The sequence below is a fragment of the Protopterus annectens genome, chromosome 2.part0 (assembly GCF_019279795.1).
Source record: "Protopterus annectens isolate FY-2018-M chromosome 2.part0, PAN1.0, whole genome shotgun sequence".
NCBI lineage: Eukaryota > Metazoa > Chordata > Ceratodontiformes > Protopteridae > Protopterus > Protopterus annectens.
The window spans coordinates 1,938,318,322-1,938,334,992 of record NC_056728.1 but is presented as its reverse complement, the minus strand read 5'-3'; the positions used below and the strand labels follow the sequence as shown (position 1 = coordinate 1,938,334,992).

Below are 16,671 nucleotides of genomic sequence, written 5' to 3'. Positions count from 1 at the left end.
ATTTCTAACACAAATAAAATGTCATGACCCTCCTTATATTTTTTTCACATAATAAGTCCACTTGATTTTTACTTTGCTAACATTGTGGTGATTATTCAGGAGGTTGGTATAATGGTTAAGGTATTTTCCTCACAAACAGAAGATACAGGGTTTGATTCTTGGCTTTCAAAGGAAAAGCTTAAAATAGCCAGCAAGGACAGCTAGCCTAGTACTTGCCTATGAACCTATTAACCTATATACATTATCACTTTGTTGCATGAAATCAGAAACACCAGAATCCTACTTTTAACAGTACTTTGAGCATTCAGGTTGCATTTCTATTTCAGAATGTAGTTTATAGTAGCATAAAGTCTTGAAAATGTGAAGCAGTGCGTTATGAATTTTTAAATAAGGACCTTCATTACAAACAAGTAAAAAAGCAGAACAAATAAAAATGCTAGTGTTTATTTGGATACACATAGTACATTGCTTTACTATAAATATGCTGAGCTAGAAATGTGACATAAAGGCAGCAGACAACGTTAGATAATACCATTCTTGTGTTTCCATTTCCAGATAACATGATAAAGAAAATGTCTTTATAATATTAAAGAAATTAATTTTTAAGTAAGTAGCGTGGCATGCTATCCTTTCAACAGAACTTGGATGACCAGCTGGCTACCCTCAAAATTAGCCCTGAACTAACCAGTCTAGCCCTCCTTGAGAAAGGGGGTACAATTTGATGGGGGGTACTGGCAAGATGTTGAGCGCAAGAATAAATTACCTTAAAACTCTTATGAAAATTCTATGACTTAATTAGCTTCCATAACAGCAAATAATATATTGTTGGAGTTTTGATAGCTTGTTTTTTTGGGAGGTATTTAATACAAAAGTTGATAATTATATATATGATTGAAAACATGAGTCATGTACTGTATATGATGATGTGTTTTCAGTGTACTTTATGTATGCATATAATCAGAAAAAAATGTCATACAGGCATGAAGCCATAGCTACAACCCAGTTGATGACAAATTCAATTAATGGTTTCAGGTCTGGAGGAGCTAGGGAGGGATGGGAGCGATTGGCATTTGTCAGTTTACCCATCCCCAGGTGAGGGTTAGAGTATTCTTCATGTGCCAGGGGACTGCACAGACTTTAGAGATTGCATAGCATATTTTTCTGCAGAAAACGTGTAACAACATTTATCTTGTTGCGGTCTCAATGTAGCATTCTGAAAAATATATATTTGTAGATTGTCATACTAGTTGCAAGACAGCAGACTATTTGTGGTATTGAAAGATGCGTTTTAGCATAAGTGCATTGTCTGCTTGTTTCTCTATTGATTTTTAAATGCAGTTCACCTGCAGATCATCAGGAAACCAAGGGAAAGGGCAGCAAGGAAGGTGTGTACTGTGACATATACTGTGTCATATGTCACAGGGCAGATAGGAAGGTGTGTACTGTGACATATACTGTGTCATATGTCACAGGGCAGATAGGAAGGTGTGTACTGTGACATATACTGTGTCATATGTCACAGGGCAGATAGGAAGGTGTGTACTGTGACATATACTGTGTCATATGTCACAGGGCAGATAGGAAGGTGTGTACTGTGACATATACTGTGTCATATGTCACAGGGCAGATAGGAAGGTGTGTACTGTGACATATACTGTGTCATATGTCACAGGGCAGCAAGGAAGGTGTGTACTGTGACATATACTGTGTCATATGTCACAGGGCAGATAGGAAGGTGTGTACTGTGACATATACTGTGTCATATGTCACAGGGCAGATAGGAAGGTGTGTACTGTGACATATACTGTGTCATATGTCACAGGGCAGATAGGAAGGTGTGTACTGTGACATATACTGTGTCATATGTCACAGGGCAGATAGGAAGGTGTGTACTGTGACATATACTGTGTCATATGTCACAGGGCAGATAGGAAGGTGTGTACTGTGACATATACTGTGTCATATGTCGCAGGGCAGATAGGAAGGTGTGTACTGTGACATATACTGTGTCATATGTCACAGGGCAGATAGGAAGGTGTGTACTGTGACATATACTGTGTCATATGTCGCAGGGCAGATAGGAAGGTGTGTACTGTGACATATACTGTGTCATATGTCACAGGGCAGATAGGAAGGTGTGTACTGTGACATATACTGTGTCATATGTCACAGGGCAGATGCAGACAGGATACCACATACAAATTGTCTTCTGATCATAAAATGTCATGCTCTCAGATATGCTCATTAAAGATCCACAATTTACAGAAAGGTACATATACATCAAATGTGCCAGAGCGTAAATGTCATGAGGCATATGTCAGTACTGCCATCCAGCCTTTGTTCCCCAGAATGTCTGTGTGTTTTCTAGTCAAAGGGACTTTTAGTGTACTGTATAGAAACATAACTCTATAACAGGATGAATGATCTAATTGTGTATGAAGGACATGGATAAAGTCCATAAATAACTCATAAGTCAGTGATTTATGTGTTGGTTTTATTATCATGAAGGTAAACATGTTTAAAAGAACACTATTATAGAAAGAAAAACAAGCACATATACACAAACACACACACACACACACACACACACACACACACACACACACAAACACACACACACACACACACACACACACACACACACACACACACACACACACACACACACACACACACACACACACACACACACACACGCACACTGAACAGCAGCAAAGCTACTGAAACTCAAACCAGCAATGCGTACAAAATGCTGTCTTCTGAAACTCAAAAGCAACATGGGTCTTGGGGAACTGAATTTACAAATAATTTGTAGATCATGCCTTTTAAACTGTGTGGAGAGACAAGTGCAGGGCAAGTGGTATGCTAAGAGCTTGCAAGGTCACCTTTAATATTGCTCCACTAAATTTCTTCTTTGGGTCAGATCATTATTTGTTGAACTCATCGACAGTTGTTTTCCTAAAATACACTAACAGAACAATAGATGCATAACCCAAATTTGTACTCATTTCTTCAGTTCCCATCAGCGGAAATGTTCTGCAGTACTATGAGACAGATTTATTTTTCATCCTATGCCCATTACCTCTAGTGTATTGCCAAAAGTCGTGCTTCACTGCCATCTGCTAAGAGAGTTGTGTCATGAATGACTCCTGAAAATACAATACATCTCAGATGTAATGGTACCAGAGGGAAAAGGGAGTCGAGGAAGGAAAGGTCAAAAACACAGTAATTCTTACATCCATAGTCAGAGGTAGTACATCTTCCTGCATTCTACAATCCCTCAAAAGACCTGCTATACCTTCATGGAATTTTAGCTTATACGAAATACTACAGTTTATCTATTGATTTATATATTTACAAAACTAGCCATTACAGGAGTATTCATGCTTGGTGAAATTAATTTTGATCAATTGTATTGTAAGTAGTATGTAGCAGTCGTGAAAACCACAAACATCCGTAAGTCACCTTACTAAATGTTAGACCAATATTTAGTTTGGTTGAACATAAACAAACAATTTATGTTTGAAGTGATCATTACATCTACACTTTAAGGGTATCTGTTTTTCCTGCATTGAGGAAATTAAGACTTTGTACTACATATGAAGACTCGTAAAAGTGATGACATTTCATATTGATCTTTCTATTTTTTTTCTTCTTGAAAATCTAGGCATCGCTTGATGCTGTAAGTTGAATAATGCACACATGTTGCGACATTTTAGCATGATATCGATAATATTGTTATTGACTGTGCCGTTTGGTGTTTTATGATTTTTGAATGAATCTGTATTTATTTGGTGATGTCATTTATAACATGGTCATCTTTTTTAATTTGGGGATTTAAACTGAAGGGGCAGAGTTTGTGATTATTCTGATGAAATCTACACGTGGCAATACACAAAAGCACTTAATTAAAGCAGTCAACTACTTCATGGGGTGAGAGTGTGCATTCTTATGTTTTTGGCACAGTTCTCACACATTGATTCACTACCTTTCTTTGCTTTTTGCAATATTGCTCCATAGATTCCACATATATTGCTTAATGTGTTATAAATTGCTCATTTCTCCTGTAAGACACTTGTATAGAAAGTATTTATTAAGAATTATAAAAAAATACTAAGTTTCTGGGTGAACTATGTTCCCTGTCATTTCTAGCTGGTCCTTTGATATGCAGCACATATTTGCTGCACACTTTTGGATTTATACTGTACAGCAATCACAGCTAGTTGTAGAAATCGCTTGTGCATCACACATAGGAAAATAATCACAGTGTACAATGACGTTGGTGCTTAACGTGAATCTGGACCAGAATATAATGGTGGCAACAAAGTGTATAGACGAAAAATGATAACGGATGTCTCACTAAGATGGGTCACCATATTATAAACTGGTAGAAAACACACAGAATGGCACAAAAATTAGAGCTACTGCTTACTGGAGACTTTAATATCCTTTAAACGACAACAACATTAGTGACAGCCCTTCCTTAAAACTGAAGGCCCTAGGCAGCAAGTACAAAGAAATGTTCAAGAAACAGCAATGATAAACTTAAAATGTTTGAAAATTAGTATATATAGAGGACCTGCGACTTGGAGGAAGACATCTAATGTCATCAAGTAATCATCAAACTCTGTGGTATACAAAGCACACAAGTACAAACAGGAGATGTGAATGCCAGGAGAGAATACTAACAAACTGGAAAATTCATCAAGACATGTCCTGAAAAAATAAATGTTGTGAGAAAAAGCAATAACACAGAAAAACTGCTGTCATGGAAGCAATTTATATAAAATAATATGCACATTAAAAAGAATGAATGACTGCTAAATGAGAAGCTATTAAAGATGAAAAGAAATTAATATATACATTTATTGGCTGTCCGTCTACAACATTTCCTGATATACATGAAAAAGACTGAAAAAAGACAGAAAAAGAATGACAGCCATTTTAACTACTGTAGAAAACGGTAAGAGTAAAACTGAGAAAACCAACGGGTCAAACTGACAAAAGACATAACTGATTCAGTTAAGAAACAGAGATGAAGAATTCTAAAGATAATTGTGAGGAAAGGGAGACAAATGATGACATAGAGAAATATAATTTTGTTGGTTGAAAATGGAGGGTTGCTAAATGCATGCTTCTTTGAGTTCACAAAAGATGAAATGGAGGCTTTATGCTATCTGATAGCAGTGGCCAGAAAAGTACATCTGCCTATTCACCTTTGCACTGGAATGGTTAAGATGGAAGATAAAAGAGCTCAAAGCACTCAAGGATATGGGACCCAAAATAATTAATTCCAGATTGTTTTGACAACTGAGACAATTTTTAGTAATGTTTTCATCTGCTATTTTCAACTGGTCTTCAGAGGAGGGATCTTGAGGACTGAGAGATGGCAGATATGATTCTCCTTCGCAAAACAGAAAACAATCTAAATTCAAAATGAAAGCCTAACATACGTCTGCAACAACTAATATGCCCCAGCTTTGTTTTCCTGACTCTATAGAATAAGACAATCATTACCTTCTGTAAAAGGTTTCATAGTCTTATTTTTCCTTCACTTATTCTAAAAACATACACTTTCATACCCCAGTATATATATTCGGTTCTCTGCCCATTTCCCTTAGTTTTCACATTGAAATTGCATTGATTTTCATGAGGTAGATAGTAAATGTTGGAGGTATGAAGAAAGAGGTAACCAGGAAATGTTTTTGGGAGTGTAATGAGTTGACTGTTTTTATAAATTCCATGTAGAGTATGCTGTCAGGATTACTGGGGAAGGAAAATGGCAGTAACTAATGAAGTGGATTTATTTGAGCTTCTACACAGGATCTGAATTGCTTAGATGTAATAAGACATTATTAAGTTTAATTCTTTTGGTTGCCAGAAAAAAATGATTACTAGAAGACAGAGATCAAAATCTAAACTAACTATATCCGAAGTGTTGAATATTGTAAAAGAAATAAAAGAACTGGAAGCAAGATCTCTAGAAAAGGGAAGGAATAAATTACTTGGAGGGAAATGGGGAAATGGAATTTGTGGAGGATGAGTGAAGTTTATGGGAAGTCAGGAAGTGAACAATTTGTGGAATGTTGGGCTGAATGACAATTGTTATAAATAAAAATAACTGTAATGTATAAAAATGGAAAACAACATTGATATGGTTTGATTTCTTTTCTACTAATGTATATGTGCTTATGTTTTAAATGATAATTTAATAAAGGTATTAAAAAAAACTTGTGTTCTTATCAGCCATACCATAAAATATTCATACAGGTGCTGAGCTTACTTCTATTATTACAATATTGTATCTTATTTCTAAAGCTGGTAGCTATTGGGTGAGCATAATTTATCCATACACCATATACTGTTGTTACATTATATCTGTTTTATATATATATATATATATATATATATATATATATATATATATATATATATATATATATATATATATGGGTTCCATAGACTAGATTGAATTTTCACTAATTCAAAATAGTGTGCATGGAATGCTCACTGCAGCGTACTAACATTAACATGCAACACTTTTTCTCCATCTCTTTCAATATGTGTGTGTGTGTGTGTGTGTGTGTATATATATATATATATATATATATATATATATATATATATATATATATATTTATAGAGAGAGATAGAGAAAGCACAAAACAGACACACACAGTGTGATGTGGAAGAACTATCACAGCAGGGCTGGCCACCCAATGGTATAAACCTTGGTTCTAGGTGATTGCCACTGTTGAAGTGACACCCTGACCTCATGTGCAAAAACGGGAAAACTGGGTTGTGGAAGGATAGATGGAGTCATGCTTTTAGTATAAATATATATGATGCATGACACATAAAGTGGTACAAGGGAAAGAACAATAAGCAGAAAAAAAATCAGCATCATTACAAAACTGTAAATCCAGTTGAATCTTTTTTAATAAAAAATCCCCTTCATTACTCCAATATTCCCCAAATTGACTTGGGTCTTGTCTTAAAGGCTCTGTCAGTGTTCTGGGGACCACATTTTCATTGCCCATTAAATACAAAAAAATCATTAAGTGCTTTAACCAAGAAATGCATTTAAAGCTATAAACTTGAAGTAAAACAGAGTTCCTTTATACAAAACTAGTAAGGAATATTCATATTTCCATAGTGCAACAACATGTAATGAGTCTCAAAACTTTGTTGAACCATAAATCATTCCTAAAGACAAATTAATAATTCCTACAGTATCATCTAATGATTACCTATTAAATTAGATATTTGTCAGAGTTAATTGCACATTTGTAGTGTTAAATATATGTACTACAGATCTTGTCAGAGGGGATTTGCACTGTCATACTTTTCTAGTAATTAAAGGGAAATCAATCAATCAATTAATCAATCAGTAAATAAATACATACATAGATAAAAATGAACACAATCATTTCTTAGACACTTACAAAACAATATATTAAAATTAAAAATAAAATATGTTTCCATTCATTGAGGGTATTTCTTTACCATCCATCTGTGAATATTCTGCTTTTATTGACACTATAAATAATTCAATATCTCAGTCATTGTAGTTCATCATAAAAGTAAGAAAGAAAGAAAGGAAGACAATTCTTAACAATCGGACGCATAGCCATATCTGCTTACTGCCTTTCTTATACAATTCTTGATTGGCAGTTGGTGCAAGGGAAAAACAGGAAAAACTATAAAGTATTCAGGCTTGCTGTTTGCAGAAGGCTTTACTACAACAACATTGATCGAGAACAACTGCACAAAATGAAATGAAGCCAAAGTACAAAGGTATCACAGTGCCACAGACATGAAAATCTTGAAATCGGCTGCAACATGACAACGGCTTCTACTATGATGGTCAGCACAACTCTCAGAAGTGTCTGTAACTTGTGAGACATTGAGACAGTTGACTGCACTGCAGACAGTAGCATCGAGCACCACAGATGTGAACCAAGATAGATAAACATAATGAATGATGGCAGAAAACGTTTTAAAAAATGGAACATGGATGGCATAGAGAGCTAAGTGTATAAAAAAAACATTGGTGTTCCCAGTATGTAATCATTCTCAAAACATGCAGAAAATCCTTCACGCTACTGCAATCATGCTTATGCTCAAGAGCATTTTGTAGCAGGCTCCTCCCAGAGATGATAGCTCTCCCATTTGGTGTCACACGCATTCATCTTAGAAATGCTTCCCTTTAAGCAGGTGTTCAGTAGTGCAAGCTGTATACCTCTTCTGAGATCTCTACCTTTGCTAATAGTTCTGTTCATTTGGTCATTAAATGGTATTCCGGTTACCTGGATTCAATGCAATGACATGTAGGGAATCCACAAAACAACATTGTTGCATTTACTGATTGATTGATTCATTCATTCATTTACCAGTTACACGCTTAATCCAATTTGGGTTGCAGTAGTAAAACCCAGAGAAAATAATTCTGGATCACGCACCAGTCTGTTATAATACAATACATAACTTTACAGAATTTCTGATTCAGCAGAAAAGTACTTACAAACTCTTGCACATTGAACAGTGTTGAAAAGAAAAAAAATATCCAAAACTCTATCATCAAAACATAAAGATCTCAGTTTAGGCTCCCTACTATTCACTGTGGGATAACTGGATGTTCCTTGAATGGCTGAGTTTCTTTGACTGATGTACTTCAATTGTCAAATGACAAATCAGTGAGCTGAACAGCACTGCATGAATGGAAAGGGGATAAGGCAGTACCATAGTGAATGAGGAAGAGGTGGGGGGAGGACCCTAGGGAGGAGGAGTAATTACTGCACAAGAGAAGTTAGAAAAGGAAAAGAGAGCAAAGAAAAAAAAAAAATATATATATATATATATATATATATATATATATATATGTATACACATACACATACGAATATATATTACAAGCCACCAGAGGAATTCTCGGAATTGGTCAAGAAGTGTAAGCCAATGTATTTCATGAATCACTCTGCTAGTTAATTATCTGTCACGGTACCTACTTCCTCTGAAATTGCCTTATACTTTTGTCTTGTTGATGTAATATCTTAGTGCATAATATTCTGGTTAAAAGCTATTAATGAGAGGATTATAGTAAGCCAGCATTTGTTTTTCTATCCCATCATTTTCTGTCTATGCATACCTCTCAGCCTCTTTGCACAAGAGATCTCAACTAAAACAAAACAAAAATAGAGGGACAGATTCCTGAAATGGGGGATAATTTTTGAATATTACTTTAATACACCTCAAAAGATACCACAACAGCAGGTCTTGCATTATTATGCATTATAAGAGCAATAGTCCACTCATTAATAGCTTTGAACCTGAATCATATGCACTAATAATATATTACATCAACAAGACAAAAGTATAAGGCACCTCACCTAAGTGTCATCTTTAATCATAGCTTCACCTCAGGCTTCGTGCCCACTGAGTGGCCCACAGCAACAGTTATCCCACTTCAAAAGGGGGGATCCACTTTGGATCCTGGGAACTACTGTCCCATCAGTCTGATGAGCCTGATCTGCAAGGGCATGGAACGCATTATCATGGAACTTATAAACAAAGACATTGGCAACCTTGAAACAGTGGACCCCACCCAATTTGGGTTTGTGAAGGGACGATCTTGTCTCCTGAACCTGACTGACTTCTACGAATCAGTCTCCAGAGCTGTGGATGAGGGTAAGACGGTCCACACAGCCTATCTGGAACTCGCCAAGGTCTTCAACACCATCCCCCACTCTGGAATCATAGATAAACTTACTAAGCTGGGCATAAATCCCTACGTCACTTGATGGTTTGCCAACTGGCTTACTGACAGAACCCGGAATGTAAAAGCAGCCGACTCCCAAATCCAGCTCCAAACAAGTGACAAGTGGAGCACCTCAGGGTTCAGTCCTGGGACCACTTTTGTTTGGCAACTTCTTCTCTGAAGTACAGGCCAACACTAAGGGACTCCGGCTAACAAATTTTGCAGATGACTGCAAACTGGGAGCCATTATTGAATCCCCATATTATGTGGATATTCTATAAAAGGGCCTTACAGAAACAGATGCTTGGTGCCAGAGCCATGGGCTCAAGCTTAATGCCAATAAATGTATAGTTATCCCCTTTCAGAATAACCATGTACCCATGAATTACCACATAGGTGGCAGTACACTAAACATTGAATGTGTGATGAGAGACTTAGGGACACATGTGGACAGTGGTCTCACCTTCAATAACCACATGACCACAACAGTCAGAAAATCCTTTATATGGCACACCTCATCACTAAGGGCTTTTCATCCAGAAAAAAGGAGGTCATTGTCCCACTGTACTCATCCCTCATTAGACCCATTATAGAGTACAATGCCCCATTTGGTATGTACCTCACAAGACATCTGCAACAGCTGGAAAGGCCGCAGAAATATCTCACTAAAAGAATCACAGGCCTAAAGCAGATGACCTATGCTGACCATCTAAAAAAACTCCAACTATACTCGGTGGCATATCATCTACTCAGAGGTGGTCTCTGCTTAACATACGAGGTCATGTCAAACCCTGAACTGTTGGACATGCTCCATTTAAAGAAATCCCAATCCCTCAGAGCCACATGCTCCAGGGATCTAAACCTTGTCATCACAGTCAACAAAACATGCTGGAGGGATAGGTTCCTGACCCAGAGATTCCTCATACTCTGGAATAGACTGCCCATACATGTCAAACAGAGCACCTCCTTGGCCCTCTTCAAAAGGAACATTGACGAATGGATGGGAAATTGGAAATTCACCCCCGGGGATCACGTCAGTCTCCCTGCTAGACAGGGTTCCAGGGAAGTAAATATTGTGGGAAGAAATATCCAAGGAATTGTTTGGCTAGGCTTGTATAGGCCCTAGGGCCAATAGCCTAGTACCAACCTATGAACCTATGGGCAATGAAACTCTAAAATATGGCATTACTGATTGTAATCAGCAGTGATTAGCCAGAAACTAACGCATTTGATAATGGACAAGACAATTCCACAATTCCAGAGACATTTTGCAGAAATCTGGACTGCTGCAGCTTATGCTTCTGTATGAGGTTGAACAAACTAACGTACCTAGACAATGCTTGTATATGTCAGCTATAAAACACACTTCAATGATCTATCATAGTTATACAGTACACATTAATAAAGACTAAAATATGTGACGTACTCATGTCCTTGGTTGTTAGTTACATCACAAACGTTGTCTAGCTTTGTATATCTTGAACTACGACTTTGGGAGGTATGTGTAATTCAGACATGTAATGCAGACATACCTCTCACCAATGGATGCAGTAACTCCTTCCAAGGTATTTTACAGCATATATACATCCTACAGATATTGGCTGCACAAGAAGTTGTCAGCTTTCTCTTGCTTCTGCACAGAAGACTGGAGTTCTTACAGCCTTTAGAATAGGTGATGTGAGTTTGATTATCACCTCGTCCCCACAGTTCTGATTAAATGGAGGAATAGTAAGAGCCTTGCTGTGAATACCTTTCAAAAAGAGGAAATGTGATTTGATGGAACAAGGCACCGCGTCCTTTGTTACCACCCTTTGGGGACCCTGTATATCAGTGAATGCGAATGTGACATGCACAGATTGCATGATTTCATCAGCAGTGGTCAACCTCTGCCTCACAAAGGAAATAAATGTTAGTGACTCATGACAGACCCCTCAGTTTTGCAGTTACTAACTTCTCCGGAATATTAAGGGTATTCTTATTTGATCTTCTCAACTTAATATGGACAGACCACCTTAACAACAAATATTTTAAGTTTTAATGAAACTGTAGGACACAGCATATTAATTAAAATACTAGTAACCTAAACTATATCACTCTCATTTTAAGGAGCTTAGTGTTGATGGTTTTAACTTTTTTAACTCTTCTTCTTTAAGTATAAACTCTTAACCGTTCCATCAGAGAATGTATTTGTTATATCACAATATTGTAAAGTCATCTCAGCTAGGGTATTCTGCCTCTAAAGACGTCACTAAAAAAAGACATAAGCAGATAGAAGGATGAAAAACATGAAGACTTCAAAATACATTATCTTCCTGAAGTTCAACAGTAGAGACAGAAATACACAATTACTAACGTAAAATTTCTCACAAATACAACAAAACTATGGACCTGACATGTAAAAAGCTTCAAATTTACATTAAAATGAAAATTTTAGGAGTTCTTCTTGATCCTATCACATGCAATGGAACATATTTTTAAAGAAAAGGGGATCCAGTATCTGTCTGCTTGGGAAGACATGGTCGACAGACCACGATGCTTTGCCACAGATGGCCTACACCTGTCGCCCCTGGAATTCCAGATACTGGCTAAGGCTCTTGCTGCCCCTATAGTGCCTCTTTTAGGCAAGGTTCAAATAACAAATTCACCACCATAACAGGAACAGGTAAGCAAAAACTCAGGGTAATGCTACTCAATGCTAGAAGTCTAAATCTCAAAATGCACTCACTAAAATGGAGAACATCGATATCTGTGCAGTGACTGAAACCTGGTTCAAGGCTCCAGAGAGCACCCCTGCACTACTAGGCTATAACTTATACTACACTTTTTGGCCATGTAACCTGGACTGAAACACCAAAGGTGGAGGTGTGTCCATATTCATTAAGGATATCCACACCTCCAGGCTAGTTGCTCAGCAAAATGCATCCGAGGTTATCCAAGTGCAACTAACTCTGGGCAAAACTGCAATCCAAAATGTAGCTTGCTACAGATCCCCCACCATGCCCCAGGATTCCAACTCCTCCTTTCTTGATATACTGGAAAATATTAGGATTCCACCAAACACTCTAATAATGGGTGACTTCAACTACCCCACCATTAACTGGGAAAACTACTCGTGTACCAACTCCTTAGCCCAATGCTTTCTGGAATTCATAAACTCCAATGCCCTGGATCAACTTATACACACCCCCACCAGGGGCAAGAATATCCTAGACCTAGTCATTAACAACATGAATGATCGGTGTTCCACACCTGAATTCAACTCCTCGTCAGTCTGATCCGACCATAAGCTAATCACCCTTGATATCCACATCCTGCCCCCACCCCACCCCACCCCCCCGTTAAGGAAATCACGGGAAAAAATGTCTCCTAAGCCAACTTCATGCTTCTTAAGACAGAAGTGGTGAACTTCATGACACCCATGCAGATGGACAATACAGTTACAACTGCTGAATCCTACACAGATGCACTCTATAAGCACTTACACGAGTGCATGGATCGTGCTATCCCAAACAGAACCAAAACGCTATCCTCCAAAAAAAGAAAGCCAATCTGGTGGTCCTCTGCCATAAACAAACTGTACAACAGAAGGAAGAAACTGTTGCAAAAGAGAGTAAAATCCCATGACTGGAGGAGCTCCCTGGCCAGCCTCAGTAAGAAGCTGAGATCCCTTATAAGATCCTCCAAAGCTAGCTACGAAAACAAAATTGCCACTAATTCTAAGGACAACCACAAAGCATTCTATAGCTATATCAAGAATCTCGATGGCAATACCCAGCTCTGCTCTGAGTTACAGCACAAAGGCATGAAAATTACAGAACCAACTGATATTGCCAACATCCTGGCAGATAGGTTCAGGGCTAACTTTACCCCTCCACCCCCTAATGGGCCCATATCTATACAGGAAGAATGCAGAGTCCCTGTAATCACAAATACGCAGATAAAAGCTGCACTCTCTAAAGCCAAAAACACAGCATCCATGTGACCAGACAACATCCCAGGCTGCATTATACATGAACTTCAGGACAAACTGGCTCCCCATTTAAGCACCAAGTTCAATAATAGCCTTGCATCAGGCTTTGTGCTCATTGAATGGTGCACAGCAACAGTTATCCCACTTCATAAAGGTAGAGCCACCACTGATCCCAGGAACTATCGACCTATTAGCCTGACGAGCCTAGTCTGCAAGGCCATGGAACGTATCATCATGGAACTCATAAACAAAGACATTGGTAACCTCCAAACTCTGGATCCCACCCAGTTGGGGTTTGTGAAAGGCAGATCATGCCTTCTGAACCTGATTGACTTCTTTGAGGCAGTCACCAAAGCCGTAGATGAGGATAAGGTGATTCACACAGTCTATCTTGACCTCGCCAAGCTTTTGACACCATCCCCCATTCTGGAATTATATCTAAACTCACTAAAATAGGTATAAATCCCTACATCACAAGATGGGTTGCCAATTGGCTCACTGACAGAACCCACACTGTAAAAGTTGCAGACTCCAAATCTGAACTCAAAGCAATGACAAGTGGAGTACCACAGGCTTCCATCCTGGGACCTCTCCTGTTTGGTATCTACTTCTCTGAAGTACAGGCTAACACAGAAGGCCTCTGGCTAATGAAGTTCGCCGATGACTGCAAACTAGGAGACATAGTCAAGTGCCCGAATGATGTGGAAAGGGCCTCGCTGAGCCAGATGCCTGGTGTCAGAGCCATGGCCTCAAGCTCAATGCCAAAAAGTGCAGTGCCATCCCCTTTGGTAAAAACTCTGTACTCATGAACTACCACATAGGTAGCAATCTACTTAACACTGAATGTGTGATAAGAGACCTTGGGACCCAGGTGGACAGTAGTCTCTCCTTTGATAGTCACATCCCCACAGTAGTCAGGAAGTCCTTCTACATGGCACACCTCATCATAAAAGAGTTCTCATCTGGGAAAAAAGAGGTCATTGTTCCCCTCTACTCGACACTCATTAGACCCATTGTAGAGTACAATGCCCCTTTTGGAATGTACCTCGCAAAACATCTGCAGCAGCTGGAAAGGGCACAGAAGTACCTCACAAAGAGGATTACTGGCCTCAAACAAATGCCTTACACTGGCCACCTCAAAAACTCCAGCTTTATTCCGTAGCATATCACCTATTCTGAGGTGATCTCTGCTTAACGTATAAAGCTATGTCAAACCCAGAGCTGTTGGACATGCTAAACCTAAAGAAATCCCAATCCCTCCGAGCTACATGCTCTAGGGACCTAAACCTTGTCACCACAATAAACAGGACATGTTGTAGGTATGGATTCCTGTCCCAGAGACTTCCCATACTCTGGAACAGGCTACCCGTCTATGTCAAGCAAAGTTCTTCATTAGCACTCGTCAAGAAAAATCTTGATGATTGGATGGGAAATAGGAAATACACCCCGGGGATCACTTCTGTGTCTCTGCTCGACAGTGGCACAGGAAAATAACTTTCTTGAGTGGCTTACGCCAGGGAACCTTGTTGGCTAGGCTTACGTAGGCCCTTGGGCCAATAGCCTAGTACCAACCTATGAACCTATGAAAACAATAAGACTACAAATTCTTGGTACTAAGTATTTCTTCATTTCCTTTCTATAAATCCAAAATGACTTACAAAGTTTGTCTAATATTAGAATGCTCACAGATTTTTTTCTCAGATGGTTAACATATTTCAGCAATGAAAGGGTACAGGATAATTTTAAGGAATAACATGTTCTTAATGTTAAACAGCAAACTAGCTTTTTATTGATGTTAAAATCTTGCATTTATTTATTTATTTACTTATTTTTAATTATCACAGTCATTTACCTTCCTTCTTTTTAAATACTGATCTGTTGGTAATTTTTAGTGAGTTCAATAAAAAACTGTACTTTTTTTTTTATTTCAAGTTTTATTCATTGAAGGCATTTGCTAAAGAACTAAATGAAAAGTACAAAGACTTTCCCAGAGATTCATAATCAGTCCCACCTTCATTACTAAGAGCTGCAGCCAAAAGGTTCTGTTTCTGCGATCTCATAAAATGGAATTCAAACGAAAAAAAACGAATTAGTGGCTATTTTGCATGTGGTGTTACCACTAGTGCTACTCAACACTTTCCTGTGGTAATCACCTCTGGTGGCTTATGTCACAGGCACCCCTTCATTCACTCACACACACACACACACATTCAAACATGCACACACAAGCACACATTCACAACACACACACACACATTCAAACACACACACACATTCAAACACACACACACATTCAAACAAACACACACACACACACACACACACACACACACACACACACACACACACACACACACACACACACACACACACACACACAAACACACTTTGCTATACTTCCTGCCTATCCTTTATTTTACAGAGCATTCCTTACGTGGCCACTTATCATTTTTCTACCTCTCATAAATCACAGAGGCTGACAGGGGTTCCTACTGTGATGTCTGAAACAACACAAGTAAAACTTTGACAAAAGCAAAAATGAACACACATAGAATTGCTTTTTTGCATGGGGGCAAGCCTTCCTGTCTCTACTATACCCCCTTGTAATTATTTATAGCAACTCAGAGTAGAGAAAATGAGCACTCTCCTCATCCCCTCTGTGCCACAATCCTACACAATAATACACCCATTTAATGTTATGGCTGTTTCATTCTTGGCTCATTATTGTGCTTTTCACTCATTTGAGAATTTGACAGTGAAATGGAAACCCAATTACAGTCAGTCAATAATGAAAAACATTACAATACCATTATTCTTGCTTTCAGAAAATGCCCCTGACTTTTTATAAATATGTCAGCCTTTCCCACACAGAAACACTCCCACCTCTTTAAGTTGTCTCTGATTTTACAACCACTGCTGATTTTGCCTTCTATACCTGCCCTGT

General features: G+C 38.3%; 1 protein-coding gene across 1 annotated transcript in view; it reads right to left on the bottom strand.

Annotated features, from left to right (window-relative positions):
- Positions 1-16,671, bottom strand: part of LOC122792903 (CUB and sushi domain-containing protein 1-like) — a 4,548,980-nt gene that overhangs the window by 3,283,553 nt on the left and 1,248,756 nt on the right. The gene's annotated exons all lie outside the window — the stretch shown is intronic.